Genomic DNA, 16,091 nt, shown 5'->3' on the forward strand with positions numbered 1-16,091 from the left:
AGGCTGAGATGATTTGCTGCATATCAACAAACTAGAAAGAAGCAGTTTTTAAGGTCTTTACAAGTGTTGATCACATGTGTAAAAGTGATGCTTTTTAACTAAGAAGTGGGTTAAAACTCTATAAGGAGAACCTAAAATGTTAAGTTTGTAAAATCATTCTCATGTAATGCGATCATAGTGATAATAGACAGAAACATTAGTGTGGCGAGACACAGACGGACAAGAGTTCAGTACCAGACATATTACTTAATGTCTTTTCCAGCTGGCAGAACATTATAGCCTTTCATATACTGTACTTCCTTTGGTTTATCCTCTTCTATCAGCACACCCTGATAGATCATTTCATACTGAGATACACTGAGAGTTCAGCACCTTAAAGGGCCTCTTTCTATGTGTCTGCCACTTTGCATTCAGTCCTAATATTATTCATTGGAGTAATTTAACCAAAATTGGCAGATTTTCAGCAAATGTTTTCCAAACCATAAGTGCTGTCAGAAAATAACAATAATGCCAGGGAAGCTGCTGTGTTTCTTTTTATTACTTAGATTTTTTTGTTTGTTTTCTTTCAAGGAAAATTGAAATTGGTGAAAGTTGATTATCACAGTTTGACAAAGATCAGATAAGAAATCGACAGCACAAACTGATCTGTGTTTCTCTTGTCAGTAAATTGTATTCTGTGTGGCAGTTATGCGTTTTTGAAGACAAACACACAAAGAAATGGACATGAAGTTATCCCCAGTCTGATCCTATTCAAGAAGAAGACGATTAATTTCAAGAACATAATGCTAAATAGTATTTTGTTATAACAACCAAAATCCCATCAGCAAAGGCAGTGAAATACAGTTGATCTTGTTCCACTTACATTTAATCGTCTTAGTTCTGTGCCTCTTTAATTCAACAAACGCATGTAAGGAGAGAGACCCCACTCGCTGTTTCATCTGCCGATGAGAGACAAGTGCGGGCAGCGGGAATTGCTTAAAGCTGTGAGCTGCTCGGCTCTTTGGCACTGGGGTCAGCGACCATTTGAGAGAAAGCAGGCATCCTATTACTAGAGAAGGAGAGGAACAGAGGAGAGGAGAAAAGGATACAGGATGAATTTTCTGTTCTTTGATGGGAGATCGAAGTTTAGAAAATAAAAAAGGGGCACATTGCATGATTGCTTTAATGTCCAAATGGAGGAAATAGACCTCAGTTTGAAATTTAGTCTCCATATTTCTCAGATATGGACAGTGGACACAAGCCATTTCCAAATTAGTTTCTTTATTTCTCTCTTTCTTTCTTTTAGAAAAAACACCAAAAAGACTTCAGATGCTGCTTTTTGATGTTTTTTCTTGCCTCACCCTCTGAGTGAAATCAATTTGTTTAAGTTCAACTGCATAAAATGTATAAATACACAGATGCTTAGTGATGGCATGAACTGAGATGTATTGATAAATTGTAATTTTGTGTACTTTCACTTGATTCTGCACACCAATAATATTGTGAAGAATGTGAAACCCAAACCCAAAAGCTGTATCGATCAGCCCAGACTGTGTTGATTCTCCCATCACTGGAGGTAGTAGTTTATTCTGAGATTGTAGTGCTGTAGTTGCATCAATTTGTACCGTAAGTGGTGAACTAATTGACTTTGTGCCGAGTGCCTTGATAAGCTATGTAAAATAAACCACGGCGACTTTAATAAAATCCTGTATTCCCCTCTAGAGTTTCTGTCGAGACAGAGAGTCTGCCTGCTGACTGGAGCTCTGAAAATGAACAAGATTCTGACAGAGTGGGGTACATTTTATAAAGATGCAGAAGATTTAGTTGCACCTGAGTAACTCCAGAGATCTTCATTTTTGACAGGTTAACCATTTTATCTGACTAACAGAGTTCCTATGCATGCTTGAAGAGTCTAGTTATTGATTTCAGCATTTTCCAAGTCTGGATAAGAATGAAAAAAGAAAATAGTTTCCAGACTTTTTTTCTCATTCCATTGTTTAAAGTCATGTCCTTACTTCTGCTCTTCTTTCTATTCTTCCTTTCTTCCTTCCTTGTGTTGTTCCCCTTTTTCTCAATTATGCCCAACATTTTCTCCTTCTTTCTTTCTTGAGTTTTCTTCTTTCCTTGTATCTTACCACCTTCTGTCTTTCCTCACTGGTGTCTTACCTCTGTTCCTTCCTCATGCCTTTCTTTTCTTGTTGTATTTCCTCTTTTTTATACCTTGACCTTTCTTCCTTCCTTTCTCATGTCCTTTGTCCCTCCATCATTTTCTTCTTCTTTAATTTCCTTTCTTATTTGTCATCATTTTCCCTCCTTTCATTTCCTTCTTTTGGATCTTCGACTCTGCTAAACTTGTTTCTATCCTTTCTTCTTTATTTTCACTGTGTCACTTCCTTCCTTCGTTGTCTATTCACATGTTATAAGTAACTTGACCTAATAATTAACACGGCTTTTAAAATTTAAAAGAGCATATTAAAGTGTTCTGACACTTTTATATGCTAAATCTTAAATTGAGGTCACTCCTCCACTTTAGCCTGTCAGAAAATAGTTCCACAATAAAAACAGAGCCATGAACACCTCATAATGGATCACTTTGTTCTTTCACTTCATACAAGTCAATACTTCTAAGTCTAGGAGCCCTGTGGGATTCCAGAGGTGGACATGGAGTACCCGATTATCGCTCATCTCCACCCTTTATTTCAACAGGTACCTGCCACACTCGGTTGTTTAATTAGAATTCCTTTTCCATTAAGCAATGAGCTTGCTGCTACAAGAACCTCCATAAACATATAAATATGCTGACTCAGACCCAAGAAGAATGTTTTTACCCAGTGCCCTCTCAGGGATCTGAACAAATTCAGAGCTTGAACAAACAGAACTCCTGTACTTTTGATGGAAAACGATGCTTGCGAGAGGCTCACACAGACTCCTTCTGCGACAGCGATTTGCTGGCCGCAGAGCAAAGAGAGATGAAGCCAAGCATCAGTTTCTGTTGGAGAGTAACTCACACCCAGCAGGAATGTTAAGAATCTGTGTGCTAAAAGTTTGCACTGTATCGCCATCTGCGCTCCTGGAAAATAAAAGGCAGCTTGGAAGTGTGTGCGCAAGTGTGTCTGTCCAAGTGAAAACAAAGATAAATGGAGAAATGCATCATTCCATCAAGTGTGGGTCAATCTGTATTGCATTTGCGCACTGTCGCAGAATGGCAGCTCATAATTATGTTCTTTGCTTAAAAAAAAAAAAAAAAAAAAAAAAAAGGGACTGGTCCTGGAATTACAGAACAAATCAGTTGTTTTGGAAAAAAGGTAAAGTCCAGGATTCAACACTTTCCAACACTCTGGCCAAGTTAGCATTCTTTAATTCTGTCTCAGTAAAGTTTAATAATGCTTCGTTATATTGAATTTTACGAATTCTCTATTTGGGCATGAACAAGAGGTTCTTTGTTTCACTTTAGTCAAAACATATAATAAACTCCCTTTAACAGTTTATTTTTTCACATAGTAAAGGACTTTAAAAAAAGCTTTGTTCTGTAGTTTTCAACGTGTCGGTTCTACTATAAATCATTAATGGACTGTGTCTGATCCCACAGGGGAACCTCACACTCATCCAGTAAATAGCAAGTGACAACGAGTGCCACTCAGACCACGAGAAAAGAGAGGGAAACAGATGAAATCAATTTCTGTCCTCTTTTTTTAATCCCTGCTTCTCAGCTCCACAATGACAGACCATAAAATGGGTTTCACATGTTTCTTTCTTTTTCTTTATAGGTGCAACAGAGGGCATTTAGAGCCATAGCTGTGACACATCCAGCTAATGTTGATGCTTTGCATTTCACATTCTGCAGACAAAGGAAGTGATTGAGAGAGAATACGGTGAGTATGCCTTCTTGATCACTATTACAGTGCCTTGTAAAAAAATTACTTCTGTGTATTTGAAACTGACTAGCTGGGCTAGAAAATAATCAGAGAAGCACCTAAGACACTAATGCTAACTTTGGAAAAACTGCAGAGATTCCTAGCTCAGGTGGGAGTATCAGAACAACTATTAGTTTTAAACTCCAGTTTTCTGATCTTTATAGAAGATTGGTAAGAAGGAAACTATGTTGGAAAGTGAACTATTATAGGTCCAGTTTAAAGTTTGTCACAAGTCACATAGGGGACGCAGAAAACACATGGAAGTAGGTCCTCTAGACAAATCAATTGGACCCTTTAAAACATTATATTTAACTTTTGGCCCACATTCAAACGCTGTGACTACCAGAAAACTAACAATGGACTGCTAAAGACTTAAGACTGGGGTTAATGGCCCAGTCTAAGTCCAGACCAAAATCCAGTTAAGAATCTTTGACTTCAAAATTGATGTCTAGAGTTTTTCTTCCAATCATTAAGTTAAATTGGTCAAATTTTCTGTCTCTATAAGTGCAACGTTTTTGCAGCCAAAGGTGATTCTACAAAAGGTCTGAATACAATTTCCATAGAAATGTGAAAGTACATTCATTGTTCTACCATTTCACAATTGGACACCTCTCTTTATTCATCTGTTACATGAAATTCCACAGAAATACATTGAAGTTTGACGTTGTGATGTGAGAGAACGTGTAAGGGGGTTTGAATACTTTCCTGAAAAAAGTGTGTGTAATGTGTGTGGACTATTTTAAACAATGTTATCTAAATTGTTCTTTCTTGCCAAGACTCAGTGAGATATTTATGCATATTTGCCAGCTGTACAGTTGCTCTGTGGTGCTTTTGAGAATAATTACTCCATTGTGCGTCTGAATAGCACACAGCTTTGTGCAGTAACAAGCTGAACATGCTCTCTCTCTCACACATGCACGCCGCACACACACTCAACACACACTGCAGTTCCTGAACAGGGTCTGGCATCAGTTGGAGGATTAAGGAGCTGGCCAAGAACAGGTGGCAGGTGACAAACTAATGTCAACACTTGACAAAAAAAAGGCTTCCACACAGAATTAACCCAGCCACCTGCAAATAAAAGGTGAATCGTGTTGTTGGAGAAGTTGCCAACCTCTGTATGCTGTGTATATCGATCATATCCTTTAACAATTGCTGCTACATGTTTTCCTGATTTACTAAACTTTCCAAACTGCGTCACAGAAGTAATTTCCCTTTGAGGTATTGGATGTAACTTTGAATCCTCTGATAAGTTTAAACCTCTCACAGCTATACGGCCCTATGGCACTCAGCCTAATGTATGTCTGGGTAGCTCTTTAATGGTGATTAGGGTTCCTTGTTTTTCTTTGTAAGTGGCACAGATTAGTGGTGACATCACTGAAAGGAAAGTTATACGCTGGCTTTAGTAAATTAGTTAGGGTTGGGTTGGGTCTAGTCTCTACAAACCATGTGGGAAAAAACTCTGCCATTTGCTTTTGTTGGCTTGCAGGAGTGTAGCATTGCATTGCTTGGTATACAAACTTATTGATAGCTGGATTTTAACATTATAAACCATACTCTTTTAACAGATATAATTAACTTTAGATGACTAACCCCATTCAGACATGTTGAGGACTCTCAGTGCTTCAAATGAACTTTGAAGGGAAAAATGAGTTGGCTAAACCAGTCATTTGTCCTTCATCTTTAGTTACGGTTTTGTCCAGTCTAAGAAGTGAGCAGCTTCTCACTGTGTCTTTTCCACGCCTCCGCTGCCGCTCTGAGAATTCAGAGGAGAGGCTGGATCGGATTACAAGAAAGAAAGAGAGGAACTGCTTGCTAACCTGCTACACCCTGGATTGTTTTTGCAGGTGTTTGAGAGCAGTTACAGCTGTTAATTTATTCTGCTTAGTGACATGTGGAGTGGGAGTCACTCAGGAACGGCCAGCCCAAGTGCTTGTTTTCAAGCCAAAGATCACAGATGGACGTTTTAAAGATTAGAAGATGGCTTTTCAAGATAAATGACTTGGAGAGGGGGAATTCTGGCATTTGCTCATTTTTGTCATCTTCTGTATTCCAGACCGTTACAATTGTTGTGTGTGTTTAATATGTACAACATGATTTAAGTAGATTACTGTGTCTGTTGTTTTTTTTTCTGTAGATTTTAGTCATTTGGGGATTTTGGGGCCAGAATTTATACATAAAAGATTGAACTGACCTTGAGAAGTGAGATCACTTAAAGTTTCCTTTTCCTAGTAAAGCATAAATTCACATATTTGTAATGAGAAAAGGATATAATCTATTAAAGGTCCACCCAAATGATGAGTCTCCTGGAGAAGATTGGAGATCTAGGTATAGGGCTGTTTACAATTATTCTAGGAATTCTCTCTCTTTCTGTCTCTCTCTCTCAGTGCCGTACCTACCATTCGCTCGAAAACTGTGAAGACGCGCTTGCAAAAAAATGAAGCATTGCAAACCTTTTACAATTGAATCCCAAGAAGATTTTATTTATAATGAGGACCTCGGCTATATTTTTTGTGGTTAGGTATTTGAGTCTTTGGAGCAGTGGGGCTATATTTCTGGTGTTTAACCTGTTCTATTTTGCACACCTGCACTGTGTGCAAAAAACATATTAGTAGTTCTCTTCTGTTTTTCTTAAAGCTCAGCTTTAAGAAATGCCAGTACATATTTATTGGTGAGATCTTCCAGTGGCAATGACGGTGGAAAATAAAATCCTTTGTCGGATGCCAATATTTTTTTGTTATACTTGTTAAACTGATTTAAAACATGTTTTAAAAATACTTGCTACAGACACATAGGTAAGCACAACTCTTTTCCGTCTTTGAATAAAGTGGTAAAGTTGCTGGGTGTTCCCTACCTTTTCAAACATGTTTATTTTGCTTTTTGAATGGTCTGGAAATTAAACTAGGTAGCCTTGCGTAGAGTGTACACTGGAGTGCAAAAGTCTGAGAGGGAAAGGGGAGCAGGGAGGAAAACCTCAAATGTGAAAATGACTGGAACTCCCAGGGTTTTCAAAACAGAAAGCAGGATTTTATTACACATACCTGGACAACTGAGAGCATGGAAAAACCCTGCCCATGCTCTACATGAACCCGGCTGTTGGGTTGGTCAGAGAAATCATAGGAATAATGTAAATCAAATAAAACAGATGACTCCTAGTACATGGAGCCAGCACATGTCAATACCGAGCCATGTACATCGGTCATACACAGAAGGACTTTAGTCATGAGGGAAATATTGACCTCTGTCTGTGTGGACTGACCAGTGGAGGTTGTTTCCCAGTCCTGACTTCAGCCTCTTGAGTCAGTTTAGATTGAGACTTATCCAAAGCACTCAAGTGAATGACAAATGATGAAGCCTCAATCGAAGCCAGAGTAAGGCTAATGCTCTTTATTTGTCAATAAAGTCTGTCGGTTGTGCTTACTCCATCATTCTCTTTCATTAGGTTTCTGTAAAGGTGTAGAGTGCAGCTCATGAATACCATCAATTTGAATGTCTTATTTGAATGTTTTCTTTGTGGCTTGACAGTCTGTTTTACTGCCTGCATCTATCTTTCCAGCAAAGCAAATCAAGAGCAAAGGGAGGTAGACAGTCCTGAGAGGCCAAGCTGGAATTTGGCCCCTAAAACTGAACCGTCCCCAGGGGTCAGTGAGAAGGATGAGAAGGGGGGATGTAAGGATAGAAGAAGGGGGTCAGGCGATTCTCCAGCAAAGAGAAAGCCCCCAGGGTTTCTACTGGAAAATCTGACTTTGTCTGTGCAAACAATGTTTAGAAAGGCACACTTTCATTTCATGTGTTTGTTTTGGTGCTTTCATCAAGTTTATCATATATAAGTATTATTCACATACTTTAGCCCACCTAAAGTATGGGAATAACTGAGTAGACTAAGCTCCAACATCAGAAAGCTGTTTATATTTGAATGATTTCCAACCTTTTGGGAATAGATGTCTTGAGGGGGCTTTACAGTTGAATTTAATGTCATTTTTAATTTTTTACCCTTCATGTTCCCTTTTATTTTTGACAGACTGAATATTTTCAGTCCCTTTAGTATTCCTGCAATAGAAGCAAGCTGGGTTCAGGCTAAGATAACAACATGAGCTGTTTGCATGTCCATTTTATTCCAGGAAAGATAAAAAAAAAAATAGCAGTTCTAAAAGGGTTGAGCAAGGATTTAAAAATTCAAATTGAAAAATACTTTATTGATCCCGAAGAGAAATGCAATGTCGTTGTAACTCATATTAAAATTATTATAGTTATTGTAGATGGTGTTGATTGTTGGCTGGTTTAACTTTCATCTCAAGCTTTTAGTCTTTTTACTCATCTGAGTTTGTCTCTTGCTCACATCTTAATTTATTCTAACGTTATTAAACCTGTGAATATATTTCTTGGATCAAAGCATAAATTCATTTATAAAACAGAATAGCAATCTCATCCTGTCTTGAAATTATAAATTGGACTCCAAGGCCTTTGTTTGTGGATGTCTTGTTTAATTTGATGTGCTTCTGCTGTAACTAAAGCAGGCCGTATTTCTACTGTGTTTTGACATGTCTGTGCTATAAACCCTCTGTAAAACATGTCCATCCTCATTCATATATCCACAGTCACTTTTAGGTTGAATTGATATCTTACTGCATCCAATCAGTTATTCACCCCTTCTCTGTCTAGATTAGACACAGAATGACAGAACATCAATTTTCTGCCTTGCCTTTGTGCACTTATGCCAGCACATGTGCACCCTTGTAATAGACCTGACAACGCAGATTAATGTCCTATTTCAGTATTATAGGATTCTGTGCTAAGTGAATATGGCAAACTTTTACACATGTACAGTGGTGTGAAAAAGTGGTTGTCCCTTTCATGATTTTCTTTTTTTTTCTGCGTGTTTGTCACACTTAAGAATTCAGAACATCAAACTAAATTAAAAGTATGTTAGTCAACGACAACTCAAAAAACACAAAATGCAGTTTTTGTGAAGAAAACAAAAACTGTTCTCTTCACATAAACAGTTTTTTTGTGAAGAAAAAAACTTTTTTTTTTCTTTGCAAGTACACGTCAAGTACTTGTACTTGATGTATATCAAATACTTGTATACATCAAGTCCAATACTTGATGTACACACTTTTTAAAAATTTCTTACAGAGAAGGTAGCACTTGAAGCCACAGGAAAAGGAGGGGAAAAACTGATGAGTCTGCATAAGAGTGTATAACAAGAACAGACAGAATGTACCCTGTAGGCAATATCATAATCTCTTTCTCTGCAGACAGCCAAGCTGAACAGAAGCCGAACAGTTGATGCTCAGTCATGTGGTTGTGGACCGTTCTTTGTCACACACACCTTTCACACAATGACCCCCTTGGGGAGACCTCTGCCTCTTTATTGTACGTCACGTCCCTATCCGCAGAGGTTCCCACTCCCGCCTTGGATCCTCTCTTTTGGTTTTATGAAAGAGTCACACAGAGAGCACCACACTTTTCTACAGGCAGCCTCATTTTGGACAACCAAGTTGAAAGTCAAAAACCGGATTGTGGAAGCGAACTGTTTGAAGATAAATATCAACATTGCTGTCATAACACACATTAACAAACTGACCAATCACACCACTCTTTGACCGAGCTCTGTTGAAATATTTCAGCCTGGGCCTGGCGTAGAGTCTGATGCCTTTCAATGAACAAAATTATACAATTTTGGTCACATATTTAAGTCATTGAGAATCAACTTTAGTACTTTGGATGAAGTTTGTGAGATCCTTAAATAAAGTGGACAACATTGCCAGCTTTTCCTTTTCTTGGTTTTCCTTCACAAAAATTCTTAATTTCTGCAAGTTTATGTAGTTTTATCACCCTCCACATAGCCAACTTTCCACAGTGCTCACTTTTACCCTTTCAGTGTAATAAAATATTACTGAATTGAACCAAACAGGCTAAATAAGTTTAATTAGATTACAACATAAATCAGTCAGATTTCAGTCAAAGCATTCAAGCTTACAGAGCAGCATGTCCTCTTTTAGCACCTTCATTAATATCATTTAAAACAACAGAACTTAAAAATTTGATTTACAACATTACATTTTCCTCAAACCTGGTGAAAACGTTTTGCATGACTTTCCTAAAGTACTGCACTTCATTTGGGAACCCCTTAATCCACCACAGCTGCTCAAATCCAAGTACAATTCAGCGCATTAACTGTGCAACCGTTGACTTCGCATTTGTCCGTTTTCTCACTGGGTCCTGATGGTGTGTGCCCTCTGAAGCTGACATCATGGGTTTCAGGTTGCCCGCTGCGGCTTTGGTTCCCAGAGGGACTGAGGGCTGGAGTGCACACCAGAAGAACAGATCCATGCTGAGAATCGACATTTATTCTGCGCTCGCTCTCCTATCCTTCTGCTCAGACACTCACATGTGCAGCTGACTGAACTCTGTCCCACCCCACACGAGGTTATTAGCTTGGTTAGGATTTGCTGACAGATGAAACAGATGTGTGTTCCCTACTTGTAGATGGTCTGTTTGTGGTCTGTACAATGTTTAAAAATTGTTGGAGTTAACTGAATAACGGCAGTAATTCTACTCCATAGTATTAGAATGGCTTTGTTTGGAATATTTGTCTCATCAATTAGAAAATTTTATTTTGTCTGTCCATTTTCTGAGTGTATTTGTCTTACTGGGTATGTGCATTGTGAAGGGTCTAGGGTCTAGCAACTATTTCATAAAGTCAGATGGCATGCAACTTTGATTGTTATGACTGACTTGTAATTTGGATTTTTGTGGAAAAAATGCCAAACTGACAGCTTTTTTTGGTTAAAATATTAAGGAAGCAATTATCACCTAAATGATTATAAATCATCATTGGAGGGTTATGAAATAAAAATGATTCATTGTAGATTCCCTTTCGTCCTATACAAATTAAATATCAGTTTCTTTCTGTTATTTTTTTTGTGTCGTAGTAAAACAGCTTTAAGCATCCTTAAAAGCTTTGGTCATTAGATAGAATAGGGAGTTTTAGGCACAATTGGTACGGTTTTCATCTACAAGTAAATGTTGACGAGCTTTGCTGCTTTTGCAAGATTATATACAAACATTCTTATGTCAGCCAATGTACTGAATAATCTATAAAATTCCTCTCGATCTTGTGCTGCCAGGGAGGAAGTAGTGCTCAGGTGTGCTGCCAAAGGCAGCTATCAGCACCTCATTCACAGAGTGTCAAAGAGCATTGAAGGATCTGTGAATGAGAATTTGACTGAGTGAAGGTGAAGTCTTTGGTTGTAAAGTCTCAGACATCAGTGCTGTGCAAACTTTGACTGTGAAAAGAATTAAGCTGCAGTTGACAGCAGATGAACAAAAAAACACAGACATGCAGCTTAGCACAAATATGTTGCTATAAAAGCAGGCTCTTATTGCACAGACCATAAATAAATTTACTTCCCCTAAATAAAAATTATTGCCCTTTTTCTTTCTTTTGTTTTAGTTGTACAAACAAAAACATTCATGGAAAAAACTATATATAGGCTTTACCTAAAAAAATTTTGGATATCATGAAAAATTCAATACTTTTTGTCTTTTCATTCAGGAATGAAACTCATATTTATATTTATTACACATGCAGCGAAATATTTCAGCAATTTATTTCTTATATTTTTGATGATTTAACTGCATATGTTTTTCAACGTTTTCTTTATGGCAATTTTTTCAGTAAAATATAAATAAAAATATTTTGATGCTTCTCTTTTGAGAGAAAAATTCTTGGTTGAATGAAAATAAAATAAAATCTAAATCGCCAGGGAAATTTACAATTGTACACTTATGATGATGAGTTATTGATCTCACAAAACCAAATAGGGGGCCAAAAACATGTAGCCTAGCAATGTATAATGACAGATTAGTATTCCCTATGTGTGTCTGTCTCTCAAAGGAAGGAAAGTTGCATTGAGAGCTAGATGGACAATAGCTGGAGTGTGACTGAACGTAAGAGTCCAAACGTATGCTTGCATTCCCGCTTTGTTCCATCAAATCACAGTTGTGGCAGATGCAGAATAGAGCAAGAGCAGCTGTTTTTTCCAATGCTCTCCAGTTACAGCAGTGGGCACTGCCTCGCGCTCTGGGGCTGGGCAAAGGGGGCAAGTTGTTGAGTCTTACTAACGTTTGTTCTCTGAGGGTGGGCACGAAAGGTCCACAAACGAGCTCCCCAACTGTAATTTTGGCACTGGAAAAGAGGGATGTCACCGAAGGTGTCAAGCAGAGTGGGACTGGTGAGAAGACAAAGCACACAGCTGGTCCCACTCTCACAGGACCCGTGGCGCCATTAATTACCCCCAACAGTGGTGGCTGAAGGAACCTCAAAATATTATTTGGAAACACATTGTTATTGTTTCTGTAAGGCAAAGTTAGATCAGATATGAGCTGAGTATAAATATTTGATAAACTATTTAGAAATCTGTCATTACTAAATGTAGAAATACACTTTTGAGACTCCACTCCACATGTTCTGTGGTAAGTGGAAAATGTTTTGCAACATGTCTGTTTTATTGTTTATGAAGACTTGACAACAGTTCAGTGTTCTCATTCAGCAGCCTGAGCTAAAGCAGGAGTACAACAGAAGTATGAACTAACTGCTGTGGTAAAACACACATTCATTTATTAATGTGTAATGTATTATGTTATTCATTCAACACTTTTTTCAATTTTCAAATTAATCATTTAAAGATATGTAATTACTTATTTTAAAGGCTGAAGTAATGCATTAAAAAGTTTGCATCACTTATTTATTTAGAAATGGAATCCCAAATGTGATTCTTCCCAGTCAGAAGCTGGTTGTAAATATTTAGAGCCTAGATCTTGTCAAGGGCAGGAGCTCTCATGATAAAATATTTACAATTACTGAGTTCTATAATCTGAAGAACATTTCCAGGATTAAATGACTGGTGTTCGTTTATCTTTAGTTGCATTATTACTTCAACAACATCTTCACAGATCTGCCTAAAAAGTCAGACAGCTGCAGCTGATCCACAACGCCACTCTTGGTGTTCTTACTTAAACCCGGAAGATGATTCTAAAGTCATTATACTGGCTCCCTGTGCTAAAACCCAATTTGTTTAGAGTTGCCTTTGATTAATATAATAACTGGAGCATATTAAATCTATTCTGAATTACAACTTTTTAATTATTTCTCTTTATTTTTGCCAATGTAACATTTCTTTAAAAAAAATGTTTATCATGTAAAGCACTTTGGTGTCTTGTTGCTGTAAAGTGCTATATGTAAATAAACTTACCTTGATTTTTTCTCCTTAATCATTTTTACGCCTTTTGTTTTCATGACTCAAGAGATGACAGCTGTCATCTAATGCCAAATGGACAAATTGCTTGTATCTTCTGGCAGTAACATTTTCATGACCTTTGTAGAAAGTGAGTAATGAGTCTTGTACAGAAATTTAGCAGAGTGCATGCAAAGCACACAAAAATGGAGCAAATTGTATGACTTCTTGAGTTACTTCCAGAGCATGTTCCAGCATGACCAGATCTACGTGTAATCAATTGCAGACATCTGCTATAAATGTTTAAAGCAAAAGTGATTGGTATAACCACCTATTTACATAATCCTGTGATGCATTCAATCTGTTAGCAAAGCCATGTGTAAATGTCAACACACTGCTTCTAGCAGATCCAATGCCCTTAAACAGGATGATATTGTCACAGCGGTCTCTTCAGACTTCAGAGTAGAACAGTTTGAAAAAATGGACTCTAATTATGCATTATTGTCTTACTTATACTGTAGGTCTAGTTATTTTCACTGCTAAAAGAACAAAAGTAAAAAAAAACAATTTTTGTGTTATTTTGAGTTATATTGAGTTATTTTGATGCTGTCAAATAACTCAATGACTACAATGTTTGTGTATTTTCCTATTATTAAGAACAATTTTTCTGTGATTATGACTGTAATGACTGGGTATCATACAGTAATCAATTATTACACAACATAAAAGGACATGCCTTATTTCTGAAACCTGAAATTATACCTGAGCTCCTCTTGTTGCCACAACACAATTGGGGTTAACATTTTTCTTCACCCCTGGGCTTTTATTTGTACAAATAAAGAGAAAACCTTCAGGACTTTGTTGCTTTAAAATCTTCAGATTTAGATTTTTGAACCACTTTCGACTTTATTTATCATCTGTTAGTAAAGAGTGGGGGTGCAAAATCCTCTGTATCCATGGATGTGTAGTTATAGCAACAAGTGTGTGATTACTGCTTCAGACATAAACCCCCCCCCCAATCTTAACCAGTTACTTCAAAATTATGGCTCAGCTACTAAAACATACCACTGTTTTATTAAAGCAGAAGTTGTTAGTTCATCAATCATCCAGCTGCAGACTAAGGAAGACAAAATGTCTGACAGAACTGCAATTTAAAAGCTCTCAGGTCTCAATGATCCGATTTCCGGCTTAAAGACAAATCCAGCACAGCATAGTTGTAGTCTAATTTGCCTGTAGCTTGGTTAGATTTTTCAGACTTTCAATACATTTAAACATATAAGACACTGTCCATTGACCGCAATTAACAGAATCCAAAGAAAATATTGAGATCCTTTGTGTTTATTGGACTGTTGTTGTGATAACCACTCTAAATAGCTTAATGTATGGTCACACAGAGAACATTTAAAGGGAAAATAGGCATAGAGTTGTCAGATGACACAAGAAATTGATCTTGACTTTACTCCACAGGATCTGCTTTTTGAAGGAAATCCTTTATTCCTGGAAATGATGTGGAACACCAGCTCAAATTTGATAAACCATAGCTTAGTTCAGTCACTCTTTATGTCGTCTGCAATTTCAGCAGTGAAAACCTTGTCTGTGGTTGCAGCCGGTGATGCTCAGTCACAGCATGATCTGGCTGGTGTTGTCTTCCTCCCTGTCAGCAGTGCAGGGATGCTGCCCTCGCTGATGTGCACTTACAGTAAGTGAAGGAGTGATGTTTCAGAGATGGGTAGCATTTCCAGTACTTATCGACTGCTGCGAGGCGGCACTGGATGACACTGCATTCAGACACATTAGCGGCAGGAGGAGACTTGACAGGACGGAAACGGACGGTTGAGAAAGCGAAGAGGGCAAGATGTTGAGACTTCACCTAGCTCACAGTTGGACACGGATGCATCGATCGCAACCCCAGCGCTCTCCCATCTGCTTCCTGTGTTTTCATTGCGCTATCATTGGAAGAGAGCAAACAACAACGTCAGGGGAAAGGCTGCTGATAGCTCCGTATCTAATGTGCTCAAATCTCCAGGGAAAGAGAGTTACATGGGATATAATCCTGAATAGATATCTTTATATCTGAAAAGATACTGCTCATGAAAAGAGGATAGAAAACAGACATTTTAATGATCAGATATCTGGCTGCAAGTACACCAACTGTACTTTTATTTTTATCTTGTTAAAAATAAAATGTTTTATTCCTGTAGATTTACAGATAGTTTTTAAAGTCTTCAGCAGACTTGTCTGTGTGAATTCCACCAGTTTGTGAATTAAATAATAATGTTTGTTACACCAAAACACATTAATGATCCTAATGGTGCTATAATTTCATGTGAGCTATTTAACTTCTGTGGCTTCCCATCTCTCACAGTTTAATCTTTTGAGGTTCTTTTTCTATCATTTACTTTAATATATTTTGGTATTCTCTGAGGGAAGCTTTGATACCCGTGCTATATATGTTTTTCATTACATTATTTTTAGATTAAGGGATGCTGGTGCTTAAAACAAACCTTTTCTTGTAAAACAAAATATGTTGATCTGCAGAAAGTTCCTTTTGAATTATGTGATCAAGCGTAAAATGTTTCAGCTCAGTTTAAAATCAAATTTTCATTGAGTAATTTGTCAGAAAGCCACAAACTAGGTGTTCATTTTTCCTGCATGTTTTGTTATGCAGGTAAGGGACATACTCAGTTCTCTTTCTCGCTAAAGTAAAGGTTTCCTTTAAAGAACATCAGCTTCTAATTAAAGGAAAATGTGCCAAAACTGACAAATAGGTCACGGGTCAGCCTGCCAACCTGAAAAAAAGGATTTCCTTGCCCCTGTATTTCTCATCAGCCATGTTGGCAGATGATTTAACACTCACTTTGACCTCTCAGAGAAAACGGGTATGTGTGATCTGTTTGTGCAAAAGATGAGGGACTGAAGGGGTGGCAGCCCTGTGAGTATTTCAAATGGACGCAAC

The 16,091-nt window shown here is 37.6% G+C and overlaps 2 protein-coding genes across 3 annotated transcripts in view; both read left to right on the forward strand.

Moving 5' to 3' along the window:
* pdlim5b (PDZ and LIM domain 5b) overlaps positions 1–6,927 on the forward strand; it is a 50,367-nt gene extending 43,440 nt beyond the window's left edge. The window contains exon 15 of the mRNA XM_032570617.1: positions 6,915–6,927. The gene's annotated coding sequence lies outside the window, so the exon portion shown is untranslated. The remainder of the gene's footprint in view (positions 1–6,914) is intronic.
* bmpr1bb (bone morphogenetic protein receptor, type IBb) overlaps positions 1–16,091 on the forward strand; it is a 47,707-nt gene that overhangs the window by 2,737 nt on the left and 28,879 nt on the right. For both annotated transcript variants that reach the window (XM_032570620.1, XM_032570621.1), the window contains exon 2: positions 3,747–3,851. The gene's annotated coding sequence lies outside the window, so the exon portion shown is untranslated. The remainder of the gene's footprint in view (positions 1–3,746; positions 3,852–16,091) is intronic.

This window comes from Xiphophorus hellerii, chromosome 8 (genome assembly GCF_003331165.1).
Source record: "Xiphophorus hellerii strain 12219 chromosome 8, Xiphophorus_hellerii-4.1, whole genome shotgun sequence".
Classification (NCBI taxonomy): domain Eukaryota; kingdom Metazoa; phylum Chordata; class Actinopteri; order Cyprinodontiformes; family Poeciliidae; genus Xiphophorus; species Xiphophorus hellerii.